General features: G+C 36.1%; 1 protein-coding gene across 1 annotated transcript in view; it reads right to left on the reverse strand.

Moving 5' to 3' along the window:
- LOC128555336 (brain protein I3-like) overlaps nt 1-9817 on the reverse strand; it is a 40876-nt gene extending 31059 nt beyond the window's left edge. Inside the window, exon 1 of the mRNA XM_053537489.1 lies at nt 9749-9817. The gene's annotated coding sequence lies outside the window, so the exon portion shown is untranslated. The remainder of the gene's footprint in view (nt 1-9748) is intronic.
- Nucleotides 9818-19530: the final 9713 nt, after the last annotated feature.

Consider the following 19530-nt stretch of genomic DNA (forward strand, 5'->3'; position numbering starts at 1 on the left):
TGTAAATTTTTGAGTTATTGAGGTAAATGTCAGATTTCACGCATAAAATACCTTTCATGTTTTTCTGTATTTCATAACTTAAATTTCCATGTAAATTTTATTAAATTCGGTTCAGTAATAAGAAAGTTGATATTTTATAAACTTCAGTAATTTATGTTTTAATCCCCAAAACCACTATAATGGGCCTCAAATTGTCCATTTCAATCCGCGCCAAAGTAGTTAGATTCCCCGGCTATATCGTGAATCCCGTGAAAATAGAAATAGTAAGAGTTCACGCATAGGCCGTGAATCCCATGAAATTTAGTATTTGGCGGGACATTACCCTTTAAATAGACTGGACTAAATATGCCTTGCGCACACCACCTTCCGTCATTATAGACGAATCTATGTCTGAATTATTTTCTTGCTAGAAATTTATGCTCGATCGAGGGAAGAAATTTATTTGTTAGATTTTTGTATGATTTTTGCATTACGATTTTTATTTGGTAAATTTTTGTTCATTCTACAGAATTCTGTAACATTTACTTTTCGGCACATGATTTTAGCTAGTTTCGGTATGTTAGGATAATTGATTAAATTTTTCAGATTTTTGTAAATTATTTAGAAAGAGGAGTCTAAACGTTTCGTTTATATAAGATGTTAGATTTATACTGAAATTTGTATCGTGATAATTGTAAAGCACTGTTTCAAAAACTTATGTCAAACATTTTTGTTAATTATGGAACGCCATTACTGCATTGTATTGTTATGTATAAATCTATATGGCAAGTCTAGTACCATGTATGTAATATATTATTGTAATTTGTAATTGTGTGCCAGTCTATAGCACATCTAATTAATGTCCGTTGTAGTGTATGGCATTAGATATTATATGGATGCCAACTATGATATAACGTTTGATTTATATTGAATTTTGTTAATTTGTAGTTGTAAATAATAGCTGCAGTTTATCATGTCCGTATCTATAATGTTTCATCATATACTTTTCATATCTTTTTCATACTTTGACTTTAGTCTTTTAAGTAAGTAATTTTTGTAATAATGGAAGTAATTAGTGACGTATTTTAATCACGTGACGTCTGAACTTAGTAGCATATATATTTGTATAAGTAGCACGTATTATTTATGGGAGCCTACGGAGGTATGGTGTACCCAAAGGAGCAGTTTTATGCCCTGATTATTTGTTTTGCTATGGTGCTTACCATTTGTTATATATTTTAGCTTCTTCCGCCAGACGATTTTACCTGGTGATGTCATAACCCGGAAGTACAATGCCCGAGGTTCACTTGTCTTCGCTCGCCTGGATGTGATATTCCTAGCGCAGAGCTTTCGTCCCATGGTCATGCCGTAAACCGCAAAGACGATGATTTTTGTTATCCTCTGAAGTCAGCTCAGGGATGCAATCACCTACCACCATAGGGAGCCAACACAGAATCAACGTATTCACGGTTTAAAGGGACTGGATTTAGAGATACGTTTTGTTTGTGCTACTTAAAGTTCGCAATTAAATTAAAGAACTGTACCACGTCACATTAGAATGGAACTATACGAACTTTGTATCTGGTGATACTGAACTTTTTTTTTCTTATAATCAGTTTTTTTTCTTCATATCATCTATTCATTGTAAATAATCATCTTATGTAAATAAATTTGTAAATATTGTAAAGGGTGTTGATTTGTTCTGATAGTAACTGTCGCCGGTACGGCCTTTCCTGTCACAATATACCCGGTGTTCTACGGAAACAAGCTTTTACAAGACTTTCTATGTTAGTTGAGACTGCCTTGATCTTGTTTTAGTACATTTTATTTGTTGTTGAAGCGATACAACCAGCGATTTGCCGATTATAAAAGTTGAACAGGGATTGCATGCGGTGTGCATCTTCCCCTTTAATCATACATATTCATTTATTCATGCATTCAGTAAAAATGAAATCTTACAAACCAAAACCTATATGGGAAATTTATAAGTGGCATGGTCATGTAGTACCATGCTACTATGAACAGACCAGTCATGATAACGATATTCTTTCCAAGTTTAATTGCCAGATAACAAACCAGTACCAAGATATTAACCTGAACGGAAATATCCCTCTAATCAACAAGAGTGTAGTCATGGCTCACTATCGCTAACATGAGTAATACTACACTAAACAGGTTATTAAATCTGCGTTTTTTTGCCATTTCAGGGGCCATAACTCTAAGACAAATAGCGTGATGTGGCTACTCTTCGAGGGAAAAAAACAAGATATTAATGATATATAATTTCAATGCAAGTTTGGTCAAAATCAAATAATAAATGTGATCTATGTCATGTTTACAATGCTAAAGTCAGCAAATTTTGTCATTTTAGGGGCCATAACTCCAGGACAAATGGTGCTATATAGCTGGTTTTCGCAAGGAACCGAGATGGTATAGATATATAACTTCTATACAAGTTTGGTCAAAATGGAATAATAAATATGGTCTCTATTGTGTTCACAAGACTAAAATAAGCAATATGGCTGTTTTTAAAGGAAGTGAGATCCTTTATAAGTTTAACAAGGCAGTCTGAAAGACAGCTAAATCCCCCGCCACTGGTATGCATAGTGAAAGGGTAAACCTTTGACCTTGAGCTATGATCTTGAGTTGACATGGCTGACCCATCATATTCTGCACATCGTCTAGATTAGGTGTTCATTTGACCCAAGTTTCATGAAAATCCTTCATGGGGTTTAGGAGATACAGAGCTCAAACCTTTGACCTTGAGTTGTGACCTTGACCTTGAGTTGACATGAGTTGACTCGTGAGTTCTTGATGAGGTGATCATTTGACTCAAATTTAATGTAAATCCTTCAAGGGGTTTAGGAGATACAGAGGTGACACAAAATGGAAGGCTCAAACCTTTGACCCTTATTGTGACCTTGACCTTGAGCCGGTATGGCTTACTCATCAGTTCTGCACGTCGTCTTGATGAGGTGATCATTTGACCCAAGTTTTATAAAACTCCTTCAAGGGGTTTAGGAGATATAGAGCGGACACAAAATGGAAGGCTTAAACCTTTAACCTTGAGTTGTGACCTTGACCTTGAGCCAGCATAGCTGACTCATGAGTTCTGCACATCGTCTTGGATAGGTGATCATTTGACCCAGGTTTCATATGAATCCTTCAAGGGGTTTAGGAGATACAGAGGGGACACAAAATGGAAGGCTCATAGATTTGACCCGGCATTGTTATCTTGACCTTGAGCCAACATGGCTGACTTATAAGTTCTGCACATTATCTTGATGAGGTGATCATTTGACCCAAGTTTGATGAAATTCCTTCAAGGGGTTTAGGAGATAGAGAGCGGACACGAAATGGAAGGCTTAAACCTTTAACCTTGAGTTGTGACCTTGACCTTGAGCCGGCATAGCTGACTCATGAGTTCTGCACATCGTCTTGGATAGGTGATCATTTGACCCAGGTTTCATATGAATCCTTCAAGGGGTTTAGGAGATACAGAGGGGACACAAAATGGACGGCTCAAACATATGGCTTTGAGTTGTGACCTTGACCTTGAGCTGACATGGCTGACTCATGAGTTCTGCACATTGTCTTGATGAGGTGATCATTTAATCCAAGTTTCATAATTATTCTTCAAGAGGTTTAGGAGATACAGAACGGACACGAAATGGTAGGCTCAAACCTTTGACATTGAGACGACATGGCTGACTCATAGGTTCTGCACATCATCTTGATGAGGTGATCATTTGACCAAAGTTTCATGATTATTCTTCAAGGGGTTTATGAGACACAGAGCGGACACGAAATGTTACGGAAGGACGGAAGATGGAAGGTCGGAAGGACGGACGGAGACCATTCCTATAACCCCCACCACGTGGCGGGGGATTAATAAAAATCAAATAATAAATGTAGTCCCCATTGTGTTGACAAGGATAAAATCAGCATGTTTTTTTTTTGTTGTTATAGTTTTTTGTTGGGTTTTTTTGCTAATTCAAAGGCCGTAACTCCAAGTAAAATGGTGCAATACGGTTGTTTTTGAAAGGAACCGAGATCTTATAGATATATAAGTTGTGTGCAAGTTTAGTAAAAATAAACAAAAAATGTGGTCTCTATCTCGTTCACAAGACTAAAATCAGTAATTATTGCCATCTCTGGGGCCATAACTTCAAGACGAATAACGTGATATGGATGGTTTTAGAAAGGAACCGAGATATCATAGATATATACACGTTCTGTGCAAGTTTTGTCAAAATCAAATAATAAATGTTGTCTCTATCGTATTCATTAGAAAAATGTGAACGTACGGACGGTCGGACCGTACAAAGGATGATCACAATAGCTTACTTTGTTACTTCGTACAAGTAAGCTAAAACATGTTACAAATGTGTTTCAGATGTAAAAATGCACTTTTTTGTTCATTTTTCCGATTGAAAATGACATGTGACAAATGTGATCAGATGTCACATCAAAAATCGGCATCGATCACATTTGTGTCAAAAACTGTTACAAATGTGCTTGATTTCTGTTACATACGCGATCTCATTTGTAACACCTGTTACAAATGCGATCTGTTACGAATGTGGTCCTACACAGCATGCACAGCATGAGCGAATCAAATCAAATTCGTTGCAATGAAAAGCAGTGTTGAGCAGTATACGTCAAAGATCGAATATGTAACACGTCTGTGATATATTCGACCGTAAAATTGACATTTGTCTAATGTGACGTATTCGTCTGGTCATTTTTGACAGTTAACACCGAAAGGTATATATCACATACGTTGTGATATAAAAGTGCATGATACTACAGCTTATACTTCAGTTAAACTCATTCCAGGAAGGGGATCGAACCCCCACCCCCACCTCCACCCCGCCATCCCGCAGGTGCCGGCCATGTAATTATATAAAGTTTATTCTATGTTTAAGTTGATCGCTTTGAAATAAATGAATTGTTATGGTTGTACGTGTGACTGGGACTTTTATAGATAATCCAGTCGTTGCATTTCGGTACAGCGTAGGCCTTCATGACGAAGAATGTACTGCTAATGGGTGTCTGTGGAACACCGTTACCTAAAGTGTTACACTACGGAATTCCGTTAGGGCCATCGCCTTTGAATGTGTTCATCTGAAACGCGATACTCGATAGTACGATGATGAAAACGCGAAATCACGAAACTACGATAACGAAAACGCGACAACACGATGATGATAACGTGATACTTCGATAACGAAAATGCGATTATACGATAGTACGATGATGATAATGATATATACTTTTTTTCACCATCGTAATGTCGCGTTTTTTACATCGTACTATCGTATTTTCGCGTTTTCGTTATCGTAGTATCGTGATTTTGCAATTTCATTAACGTACTATCACGTTATCACCATCGTATGTCGCGTTATCACCATCGTACTGTCGCCTTTTCATCATCGTACTGTCGCGTTATAACCATCAGTACTGTCGCGTTATCATCATCGTACTGTCGCTTTATCACCATCGTACTGTCGCCATATCATCATCGTACTGTTGCGTTATCACCATCGTACTGTCGCGTTATCACCATCGTACTGTCGCCATATCAAATAGCAATTATTTACTCCTCTGCACTGGATCGGGTGAAAACACTAATAGATCAACTTTTAAAAATATAGCTTTAATTTTCTAGTGATAAGTTTACATCACACTAAATCCCAAATGACAGAAACTGAATGAGGAAATAAATCAGGTCCAAATACCACACTCTTGTTGTTCCTGATCTCAGTTCCTTTAAAAATATCATTGAAAATTAGGACTGGACTTCCCTGGCTCACTCATCAACCCAGACCTGAGATCAGAACATGCCTAATTTACGTTAAAATTAACGTACGAAAGTATGTTAGTTACGTTGTACTACACACAATTAAAATGTAAAACCAGAATCTCGCATTGACAATCAATCTGACCTCACCGCGACCTCGCAAAAATGTTATCAATTATTTCATATAAACTGGCCATGGCCGCAAGTTAGTTTCACTAATCTGACCTGGTCATCAATACCTCAGGAAAATAACTAATTACATTTTGTATAGGAAATGTTCTACAAATGAATAGCAATTATTCAACCCCTATGCTGCTAGGGAATCATTATGTTTTTGTATGAACATTTTGGTTTCAGTCAGTCAAAAACGCTTTTTTAATCAATCAGCAAATATTCAACTGAAATAATAAGTTGGCATTTCTTTCTATAGTTTCACAAAATCTGTTACTGAAAGGTCAAAATGACTAACTCTTACACTTATTATATATTTTAACTGCAGTCTTTAAAAATATGGCCTTGACTGACCTGGCCTGGCCTAGCCCGGTCATATATTGAGCTCATCGGACAAGGGTGGCCTGGTCAGGCCTCAGATTAGAACATCCATGCACATATCAACACAAATTACGTCTTTTATTATCTAATTAAATGTCGTAGATAAAACATTTGAAACTGCAGTACTTCGTTAATAGCAAATTGTGCTAACGAATTAGTTATTATAAACATATTAGTAAGCTTTCAAGTGAAATGTTGCTTCAGATGTCTCTGCGAGAGAACGAAATAAGGTTATGGCACAAATCAGCCACCATACCCATCGGCAATACTTTCATATTTTTATTTTGAAAATACATTTATAATGACATTTCAGGCGCGTAACTGGGGCATTTTTCATAGTACGAAGAGGTAATGTGAGGGTCGGGGTATCCTCCTGATATTTTTTGAAGCAAAAATATTGCATAAATAACTTATTTTTCTCATTTATTTTATATGGAATGTATTGTTTTACCTTGTATTCGTGTAATATTACACGTGTACATACATGTGTGCAAGTATTTATTTAAAACAGATGTTTCGTGGTAACAAACTTTCAAAATATCATTATAATTTGATATATCATTCAAGGGATATGTCTATAAGTAAATATACGATAGTAAACTCTAGCTTTGCCTTCGTGATCCCGCGCTTCATGTATCGCCTGTCCAGTGAAATGACGATGGCGAAAAGCTAGATCACGATGGCAAAGTGCGACACGGTGGCAAAGTACAAAAACTCTCCATTTCACGATTAGCTATCGTGATCTCGTGTGAGGTCACGACGGCGAATTGCGAGATCGCCATATTCCGTGCTTCGCCGTCGTATGTTAGATCACAATGGCGCAGTGCGAATTTGAGAAAATTTCGCTATTTTGCGCTTGTGATCTCGCGCTTTGCCGTCATGGAACGTGATCCAACGCTTCCCTCATCACCTGCGCATGATGGAGAATCACAAAACGCAATATTACGATTGCGAAGCGCGGAAGTGCAATTGTGAAGCGCGAAATTCGAAAAATTCACTATTTCGCGCTGTTATGATTTAGTGCTTTGCCATTTTGATTTCGTGCCGCGCTATTGTGATTTCACGCTCGCGAAATAATGTAAACAGTTAATTTCAAATATAACGAAAACTGTTATAATGAATTTTCGGTAAAATGTAATTGAAAATGTCCCTATTTTAGCTCTTATTTGATGTATGCAAACTAACATTGTTTGTAAGGAACATATTTCCATGCCCCTATGTTAAAATATATATACATTGAAATAACACATATTAAGATATAGCGAACCAAAAAAGTTTTTTTCAGAAGTTTTATACGAGGCTTTAACACTAGCATTGGGTAGACATTGTAATAACATATTGATTTGTAAAACAAATATTGAAATCATAGCGTGATAGTTGATATATCTGAACAACATCTAAAACCAAGTATTACACTGAAATCTTGATCTGAATGTAGTTTAAGATCTTCTGAAAATATAATATATATAATTCAGTTAGTAATAGGCCATTAAAAGTATATAATCACCAATTATAAAAGAAAGAAGATATTTATCTCACTGTGAACTGGATGTCACAGTAGTATCCTACGATTTGTGGGGCATTATAGCGTAAGATTTAATCGGGCGTAATTATTTGATTTCTATAGGATTTTATTTTCTACAACAATGTGACCATGGACTTATTGATAATAGTATACATTTAAGTACAATTATTAGACATAGCAGCCGTCTGAAAATAACTTAATAATTATTATGTGCGAAAATTATGTCTGTACTATTACAAAAAAATATCCTATTCGAAATTCCTTTTAGACTTGAAGGCCAAAATGTGTTTAATTTTTTTTTTGACATTATGTTAAAATTTTATTATAGAAGTTCGCCTCTTTAAACCGTTAGCATAGACGGCATATGATTGTAATATTTCACATGTTCAGGATTATTACAAAATAAGTAATCAAATAGAAGGATAATGAAATAGAGTGGTGGAACCTATGCTCGCGGTATTCCTATGCTCGCGGTATTTCGATAATTACGCTCTCTGCAGAAGCACTGATAAAAATATTTCACCATGCTATGTTCAACACCGACCAGTGGTGAAATGCATTTGCAACAAACGTAGCGATAGCCGCTCGTGCCGCTCACGTGACGTATACAGCAGCCGATACATTTTACGCAATCTTTATCCGTCGCACAAATCTCACACAAATATGTCAAAATCACTCAACTAAAGTTAGTTTTTTAGAAATCGTGCATTACGTTCAGATATAAGATACATTTAAGAGCAAGATGTGATGAATGTGACGCCTGGCTACACTACGAGTGCCTTTCGAACCATGAAAAGATCGACGTTGATCTTAGTATTTTGACAAAGTCCAAATGGTTATTTCTGAGATGTAGGGAGGAGTAAATTTCCTACACACAAAAGAAGTGTAGAAAACATTAGTGAATTAATCACTGTCGTTGTTTGAATCTTTAATACTTGAACATTCTGTTTTTAAATAACATTATCATACGTCTTTAAGCTTTGTTCTAATAGTGACTCCATTACTATAAGGGAAATATACACATAGAGGCACATACTAAATTTTATCCTCATTTCTTTTGTTTTTCACATAATAAATGAGTAATGTTCTAAATATTATATTCGCATATGCTTGTTTGTTCCTTTTTAGCCTGCTGAATTTTTTTTTCGCCCTTAGTTTAATCGATATAACATACCGCCAGCATGGGTTCCCTTCAGGGCGAATTTTCACCTTTTCACGTATGCCGTGTCGATAGCTCACGAGACGACTAAGTCCCGTGATGACACACATCAACAATATGTTTCGATAAAAGGAGGATAACTTTATGTTTTTGCATAGGCAAGTCGAAATAATAATTTTTTCTTGCTTCTTAAAAAGATTATATATGTACAAAATACCGCGAGCATAGGTTCCGCCACTCTAAATGTCAAACCTATACAAAAACTGTTGTAAAACTACAAAGACAAATGGTGAATATAAATGCATGTTAAATCAACTTATAATTAATCAGTTTGCTATACAAATAATATCTACTGGTAAGGAACAGGTTATATATGTTTAACGATCACATTTTGCATGTCCCATTGAGTTCGCTATTCTATTTTTAAAAAACAGAATATGAAGTAAGCAATGATTGTATATGCAGCAATCTCTGCTTCATGATACATGTATAGACTTCGTATTGAAAGGACATAGATTAGCAATTTGAATTGTGTATGCTTGCCAGATTTTCACTACGCAGCTGCGTATCTGAGTAAAGGCAGCTACGCGCCTGCATTTTGCATTAGTCTGCAATGTATTTAATAAAATTATTTACTCAGTATAACTTAGCAAATACTTCCTTTAGCTAGCTATGCAGGCAAACTGTAAAACAAAACAAAAAGTAACTAGATATTTTCTAATAAACATACCTATTTTTGCTTAAATTCCGATTCAACGTTAAACACTAAGTCTTGACTATACACTGAAAACTACACACACAGTAGCAACGCTTTCTAATCGAGCCCGCTTCAGTGATAAATAATCTTGATCTGAAAAAAAAATCACCAGCCTTCCTGACCTGAGTCCAGCCTTCCTGACCTGACCCAGTCAGCCTAATCTTTGACAAGGTCTCGCCAGTCCAGACCAGATTTTGCGAAAAATTAACATTTACAAATATCCATATTTGGCTATATACTGAAATATATAATGACTTTAAAATGCTTACACACAGCTTAAACAGATAGTGTTGACAGCTATTCCCGGAGGAGAATCATAAATCATATTATCATTGTTCGAATGAAATACTGTAGAAAGTACCAAAACCTTTGTTCTGTCTGTAGTCCCACGAACATTAACTGATTGGTTTTCATTAAACAATGTGACCTGTTTTAATAAATCAATGTATATTTATAATATGAGCCGTGCCATGGGAAAACCAACATAGTGGCTTTGCGACCAGCATGGATCCAGACCAGCCTGCGCAGCCGCGCAGTCTGGTCAGGATCCATGCTGTTCGCTTTCAAAGCCTATTGCAATTAGAGAAACTGTTAGCGAACAGCATGGATCTTGACCAGACTGCGCGGATGCGCAGGCTGGTCTGGATCCATGCTGGTCGCAAAGCCACTATGTTGGTTTTCCCATGCCGCGGCTCATATTGATATTGGTATTGCTGTCCTGCTGCTTCATAAACCAATAAACACATAGTTAATGGACCTGGAGACAGATTTATATTAATTTTAACAGATAAATTGGAAACAGTTCCCAGTGTATCCCTTTGGGATCAACGTTTGTCTTAGTATAACAATACAGATCAGTCAAGTTTAAAATAATTGGAGGTTAAATTATTTCATACGTTCGTATGATATTTTGACATTTTAATTACATCAGACTTAATTCTAAATGACAGATAATTTTTTTTACTCAATATGAAAATAAACCAGGTTTAAATGTCACCATATTGCAGTCCCTAGTGTCAGATTCATTAAAACTAATCACTTTTGATATATTGAAAACGATGGCCTCTCCTTGCCTGGCCCTAGAAAATTGGGCTCAATGGGTCAGGGCCAATCAAGGCCAGGGCGAATTAACGTGATGGACTTGTATCGTTTTGATGGTAGTGGAAAGACATTGGTTTATCAGCAACTAAACTTTGGATGAAAACTTCTAATTAATTACACGGAAATGCGCCATCTCATCTACAAATCAGATGTAACACACAAAGTTCGTTAAACCGAGTCTGTTGTAATTTTTCTTGGTTGCAAAGGATCACTCACTACCACAGCAATCTTTTGAATGTCGTGTTTCGGCTGTTATGTTAAAGTCTCCACGAACTTAAACTTAAGTGTTGTTACATTTTTTGCTCTTTGAGATTGCATAGTCCCTTACTTTTATTATAACAGCGGTACTAGGAGACCTGCACATTCTATTTCCTCTCATGAAAAGACTCTTCCAGCTTGCTATTGTTTAGCTTGTTTGTGTTCTCTGCTTCCAACTGATCTTCTGCCCCATGTGGTTCTGGGACGATCAGTGTATGAAAAGAATTGGAACCACTGCCTTACCCTTTAATACTTGGTTTTGCTGTAACTCTGTGATTCCAGCAGGTATACAAATTTTGATTCCATACCTCATGTTTTTATTTCAATGTAAATGAGAAATTTGTAGTCCTGTTTGGCGCCATATAACCTATACTGTGTTGGTGCGCTGTAAAACCCAAATAAATAAACTGATCTTCTTATACATTTTATTAATCAAACATAATATCATAATAACAAAATGAATGTATGTAATCAAATGAAAATATATTCTGGAATCAGGACTAAGCGTGCTAAAAACTAATAATACAAGTTACACGCGTGTATTTCTCAAGAAAGAACCTATTTCTATAATACGATGTATCTGTGGAAATCAATGAAGTAATCGCTATAAGATAAATACACAGTGGGTTCCATAAGCTTGAAATAATGAATATCTAACAGAACAAACCGTCCAGAAATGATACAACAAATAGGAGGTAAAACACTACGAGACTCACCTCTAAAATAATATTGATAAAATAGTAAATACAAAAATATGTATAAGGAAGGTACTTCCTATTTCCTGGCCTGACATAAAAAGCGGTTATATGACCTTAAAACTGTTTTGAAAAATTGAGAGATTAGTACCAAAAGGTAGTAAGTGCCTTTTTTATTATATGTACTTAGGTCCACCTGGCTCTACCCCCTAGAAATGTTTCTCAGACGTTACCTGATAAAGTTATTCAAAGTTAGCTTCTGTAGAAAACAAAATCTTTCAAATTGGTGGGTCAACAGTAAGACTTGTCATTTGATATCAACACAAATGTCTATTTTTTTAAACGTAAGTGTCACAAAAAAAGTTATATTCTTTATCTAATAATTTAAAAGCAATTCTATCAATTTATGCTTCATGTAAAAAAAATAAATTTGAAAAACATAAAATGTTAGCATACTTTTAAATCCTTCAATATAGTCATATCATAAAGCTTGACAGTTTGACTGGTATTCAGAGTTAATTAATATAGAAACAATCATTGAGTCTCGATGATAAAAATCATTTTAGAACGAAATTGTGTAGTGTCAGTTAAAAGTAAAGAACTTTATTTTCCCACGTAAAATCATTATATACTGAAGATCTGAAAAAAGACTGAAGTACTTTCTACTCTTGGAACAATATCTTGCTAACAGCATTAATAACATTTCAAACATGGCATAAAGTTATTCATTTTACGATTTCAGTTCATTTTTTGAAAAGTTACAAAAATAAAACAAAATGTCTGAATTTAAACTTTGGCGAAAAATCGTTACATTGTACGAGGAAAGAAAATGACATTAACCTTTAGCCTGCTGGCGGCAAGCAGGCTGATCTTGGTCTATACATTAATCGCTATTCATTCAGTCAATAAATTTTCAGTGAACACCCCTTTCAATAATAAGTGATGCTGCCCAAATTGCATGATGAACCAGTTCATTTTAGAAATTCAGCAGGCTAAGGGTTAAAGAACAAAATGTGCCCTATTGAAAAAGATCATTTGATATTAGTGTGATATTTAACCATATTCTAGTAAAACAATTTTTTTTAGTGGAATAAATATTGGGAGATTCAATACTTTTTAAATGTTCATGTGTTATTACATTATGTTCATCTAGTTTATCAAAATACAAGATTAAGGATATTGGCAAAAGATCAAACGGCAAGTTAGCTGTTAGTTATACGATTTCTAATACATTGTAGGAGTATGAAATGCTTTCAGTTGACCTATATTCACTTGTTGCACTCTTATATACCTGATGGAAAGCTTATAACAGACCCTTATGTTTGGATTTCTCCCGATATCTAACAGCCTACTGAGATGTGCAGCATCTGTTTCTAAGATTCGAGTGAAAAATGAGCTTACAAAATAATTTCGTTCAATCAGCACACGATCAAACAACATAAAGAGCACAATGTTTACATTGTCTGATCTAACCTGGTACATAACAAAATAAATATCTAGGGTACTTGCCTGTCTTGCATTATTAACAGCCTTAAAACTAAAATATACGGTGTTCCGTTTGGACAATCGTGACTTTTTATTTAATACTAAACCGCGATGCACAATGGTACGATGACGAAAACGCGATGGCGCGATGGCACGATGATGAAACAACGATGGTACGATGGTGAAAACGCGATGGCACGATGATGAAATCGCGATGGTGCGACGATGGTGAAATGTCGATGTAATGTCGCGTTTTCATCATCGTACCATCGCGTTTTCACCATCGTATCATCGTACCATCGCGTTTTCATCATCGTACCATCGCGTTTTCACCATCGTGTCATCGCGTTTTCATCGTCGTACCATCGCATTTTCACCATCGTACCATCGCGTTATCACCATCGTACCATCGCATTTTCACTATCGTACCATCGCCTTCCGGTGGTTATGCGCAGTGGTACAGTATATGTGTCAGTAAAATACAGGCTTGATACAATCTCATTTTCACATTGCACTATGTACCTTCTACATCCTATTAACAAGAATAAGCTGAGTTTGAATAATACCATGTGACTATTACACCCAGCTTTTTATATACTTTCATGCATACATAAAATACAAAAGACGTGGTCTTGTCGATTTTACAGTTTTAATGAACTGAGCACTGAACATTTTGTAAAACATCATAGTTTGCAAAACAGCAGAATCTAAATGGTAAATTTCTTCTCACAAAATATATTGAGCTACATTCATCTATTGTTGACAAAAATACAAGTGTACGGGACTACGCATTTCTAACCGGAAGGCGATTGTACGATGATGAAACCACGATGGTACGATGATGATAACGCGATGGCACGATGGTTAAAACGCGTTGGTACGATGGTGAAACCGCGATGGTACGATGGTGATAACGCGATGGCACGATGGTGAAAATGCGATGGTATGATGATGAAAACGCGATGACACGATGGTGCGATGGTGAAAACGTGATGGTACGATGATGAAAACGCGATATTACACCGATATTTCTACGGAATTCCGTTAGGGCCATCGCTTTTGTATGTGTTGATCTGAAACGCGATACTCGATAGTACGATGATGAAAACGCGAAATCACGAAACTACGATAACGAAAACGCGACAACACGATGATGATAACGCGATACTACGATAACGAAAACGCGATAATACGATAGTACGATGATGATAATGCGATATACTATCGCGTTTTCACCATCGTACTGTCGCGTTTTCACCATCGTACTGTCGTATTATCGCGTTTTCGTTATCGTAGTATCGTGATTTCGCAATATTATTATCGTACTATCGCGTTATCACCATCGTACTGTCGCGTTATCACCATCGTACTGTCGCATTATCATCATCGTACTGTCGCGTTATCACCATCGTATTGTCGCGTTATCACCATCGTACTGTCGCGTTATCATTATCGCACCATCGCCTTTCAGTGCGCATGTGCATGCTAAAAATGAGAAGATTAGAAGTTATACTTTTAGAACTACAGCTCCTGCTCTAGCGATAGGGCGATATGCAGATTCGAACGCGGGTGCTAGTGTGTGAAAATCTTGATTTGTATTGATGATCCTCCTATAGCTACAGCTGCTAGTTAGTCAAAAGCAAAAAATAATTAACATTTTTCCATGCTTTTTTAGCTTTCGTCAATTTAAGAGTCATTTACAGAAAATGAATTTAGGGAGACAAAGCGTGTTGGATGTTGAACAGGTTCAGAATGCTGTGCAGATATAATTTTACTGCATTTCTCATTCCTGTAAAATCATAAATAAAATGTCTGAGTAAGGGGGCGTTAACTCACTTTGGGTTGTAAACTGCTTTACTTTTAATTTCATTTTTGCAGAAAATAACCAGACTTTGATGCATTAAAAGAAACTATGTGCCATGAAAACTGCAAACAATATTCTTCGAATATTTGCGATGCTCCGATTTCAGTGTTGTTATGCGTCTTACGGAATTCAACATCAATGACCTGAGCTTTACAAGACATGCATTTGCTTTTCAGTGTTGAAATATAAACCATCATATTTGTGAAAATATTCATCATCATATTTGTGAAAATATTCATGTCAGACCAAAATAAAAACAAACAAAAAACGCCCTTATCATGGTACAATATAACATTCTTTTTTTTTTTTTGTTATCATATACTATATAGAAAACTCAAACCGATTGACCTGCAGAGTTTTTGCCTAAGTACATATTTGGTTTTAGCTGAAAAAACTTTTTACAACCCATTAGCAAGCAATAGAAATCATTTTTAATTTCAACAGAGCTTAAATAACAAGATAAATAGAAACCAGAACACTGGAGAGGAAATTCTTCTGTGCGCATGGGCACCGGAAGGCGATAGTACGATGATAATAACGCGATAGTACGATGGTGATAACGCGACAGTAAGATGGTGATAACGCGACAGTACGATGACGATAATGCGACAGTACGATGGTGATAACGCGATAGTACGATAATGATATTGCGAAATCACGATACTACAATAACGAAAATGCGATAATACGATAGTACGATGGTGAAAACGCGACAGTACGATGATGAAAACGCGATAGTGTATCGCATTATCACATCGTACTATCGTATTATCGCGTTTTCGTTATCGTAGTATCGCGTAATCATCATCGTGCTGTCGCGTTTTCGTTATCGTGGTTTCGTGATTTCGCGTTTTCATCATCGTACTATCGAGTATCGCGTTTCAGATCAATACATTCAAAGGCGATGGCCCTAACGGAATTCCGTATATTTCACCATCGTACCATCGCACCATCGCGATTTCATCATCGTGCCATCGCGTTTTCACCATCGTGCCTTCGCGCCATCGCGTTTTCGTCATCGTACCATCGTGCATCGCGGTTTAGTATTGAATAAAAAGTCACGATTGTCCAAACGGAACACCCAGATATAGAACCAAACGAACAATTAGACAAAAGTAAAACAAACAAAACACTTGGAAAAACGTGCAGAATTACCAGGAACAACGTAGCACCGAGGTCAGTCGCCGGGAACAATACTACAGGGTACTACTTATAAAAGTGGGTCCTAATTGCGGGCCAGGCGTGGTCTTAATTTTGGGTTTTTACCGTTACTGTACTTGTTAACGGAAAAAAAATGTTTCATCGTCTTGATAATAACTGTAATGCAGGCAATATCAATTTCACTAAGTTGACCTTCAATAGCTGTTGCGTGAAAACAAAACATCTTTTCTATAGAAAGTATTTAACAAATTGTTTATACACATATCCCATACCAAACGAAAAATTATAGAATAATAAAATGATGTTTACATGACAGAATTGTGCATGCTAATCGATGTCTTTATTTTAAAGAAATAAGACGAATTATTGTATGTGCAGGTAACTGCTTACTGTTTGATATTTTTCCATTTTTATTGTAAAAAAAAACTGTAGTTTGCTAAAATACATAATTTTGGTACTATCCTAGATGGGTGTTTTGGACTTTTTCCGGATCTTACTTCGTATAATTGCTATCTTTCTATGTTACATGAATATGTTCTTCTGTATCATGTAACTTCAGACATCAGTGCTGACTGATGCCACCCTCCCCAAACCGGCCCGCATTTTTTTTTCAAAAATCTCTTCAACACCCGTACTCGTATGTTGCTTAAGATAACTTTAAATAGTTTGATGCGGACGAAGAAAGACATCAATTCTTCCGAAAGCCAGTTGGATTCCTTCATTTATCTTCAGACCAGTCCATCATCCAAAGTTAGCGGGCATATAAAAAGACACAGTTACATGTTCTGTAACATATCACATCTTATTGTTACGACAGTCGTCAATTAAGACCTATCGATTTCTGTTCCTTAGCTAATTCAGCCAAGCATTATCTTAATCTGTCCTGTCTGACAAATTGTACGAGTTAAGCTACTTCCTTTTATCTGGATTTCCATTTGAGCCGCACCATGCGAAAACCAACATAGTGAGTTTGCGACCAGCATCCGGAGCCATGCTGTTTGCTTTCAAAGCCTATTGCAATTAGAAAAACCGTTAGCGGACAGCATTGATCCTGATCAGACTGCGCGGATGCGCAGGCTGGTCTGGATCCATTCTGATCGCAAATGCACTATGTAGGTTTTCTCATGGTGCGGCTCATTTTTCTGTAATACAACATTAACGATTAGATTTGTCGATATAGTGACAGTTTAGAGACACCAGTCCTTATCTTAATTTCTTAGCATTCGTGACAAAGTAGCCAGATATATAAATCAAACATAAAAGCTGGGTTATTGAAATATATGTTCAATCGAACGAGCATAACATCTTAGAGCAGTTTAGTGTGACTAGAAAAAAAGTTGTTCCTACTCTTTACCTTTATTCCCCCGTTTATTTTGTTTACAGAAGCGTAATGCCATAATTGTTGTAAAAATTCAAATAGCCTAAGAATGTATCTCCTTTGCCTTAATTAAGGCAATAATGTACTTTCTCCGTCCACGATGTGGAAATTAGGGAAAATCATATTTTTTACCAAAACAAGTAAATTTAAATAAAATTTAATGCACGTGTTCTTGCAGCAAATAAAATAATTCCATTCTAATGGTATTTGGAACTTTTTCATACGTATATGACAATACATACACTTCGCTTTACGACATTTTCTAATGTAAATCAAAAAGTTAGGAAACTTTCACGAAATCGTCAACGAGAATCAACACACATGGCTAAGCCAGATGCGTCTATCCAAGGTTTATTCCACATGCTTTTCGTTTAGAATCGACTTAGACAAGTATTATGTTATGTATAGTAGTATAATGATTTCATTGTTATTTCCTATAATACTTTTAATCAATTTTTTCTTTACATATTTCGATTAACACCGTGATTTGTGCGAATCTTGCACCATAGTGTAGTGGTGTTCGGATATAAACTACAAGGATATGATAGATCTACATCATAGAAATAGACTGTGTGACATGATATTCAGGAATTAAACTGTCACAGGTATGTGTCATTTCATTTATAACCTTGGAAATATCACGAATTTTAACGATAATTCAAAAAACAATTGAATAACATGTTTTACTTCTAGGATATTTATATTAACATAACAGTTTGATAGTGCATAGTGTATGGTGTTTTAGCACAAGGGATATATTGAACAGATTTAGATCCTACAAATTCTAGAAAGGCCACTGTCTGTATTCAGATGAACTCAAATCATTAGTTGTCTTTTCAAGTTTTTTCATTTTCTTACCGTGACATTCTATACGGGGAGTAACTAAATAACACAGCTAACATTTTCGAACATTTTGCGGTACCTTTATAATGAGAAATTTAATGTAACTTGTCATACAACAATAAAGGCCGCTGTCTGTATTGAGTGGAGATGTAATAATTAGATACTATAAATAGAAATTCCGATTATAATTGTCACAACACACGGAAACTGAAAATAAAAAAGATACCTGACCCCATACCTGAAATAAATGAGCCGTGCCATGAGAAAACCAAGATAGTGGGTTTGCGACCAGCATGGATCCAGACCAGCCTGCGCATCCGCGCAGTCTGGTCAGGATCCATGCTTTTCGCTAATAGTTTCTCTAATTACAATAGGGTTTGAAAGCGAACAGCATGGATCCTGACCAGACTGTAATTACAATAGGGTTTGAAAGCGAACAGCATGGATCCTGACCAGACTGCGCGGATGCGCAGGCTGGTCTGGATCCATGCTGGTCGCAAACCCACTATGTTGGTTTTCTCATGGCACGGCTCAAATGTGAAAAGCTTTAGTAATACAACAGGTTCCATTAGTTTTTATTTGTGTCTTCTCCTTCGTCAGTATTATCTGGTGTGCTGATTGCATTCAGAATATGTAACGTTATCGTACAGTGTTACAGCTAAATCAAACATAATACATTATATGGTATAAATACAGTTTAATGCACATAATATATAGGCTTTTATTTATCTATAAATATTTTACTCTATTGTATGCAGATTTTTTTTAATAGTTACATTATTTTGATGTTAAGTAAGAGATGTCTGCTAGTCTATTCTCTAGAAATTTGATTGGTGGGGATACTTGATTTCTTAAGCCATTTTTACTAGCGCACATTCAGTGCACCTGTCTAACCTTGTGCAATGTCTTATAACCTATATTTTATATAAATTTTTGGACACAATCATTGTGTTGTGCTTAACAGACATGC

This window comes from Mercenaria mercenaria, chromosome 2 (genome assembly GCF_021730395.1).
Source record: "Mercenaria mercenaria strain notata chromosome 2, MADL_Memer_1, whole genome shotgun sequence".
Lineage (NCBI taxonomy): Eukaryota > Metazoa > Mollusca > Bivalvia > Venerida > Veneridae > Mercenaria > Mercenaria mercenaria.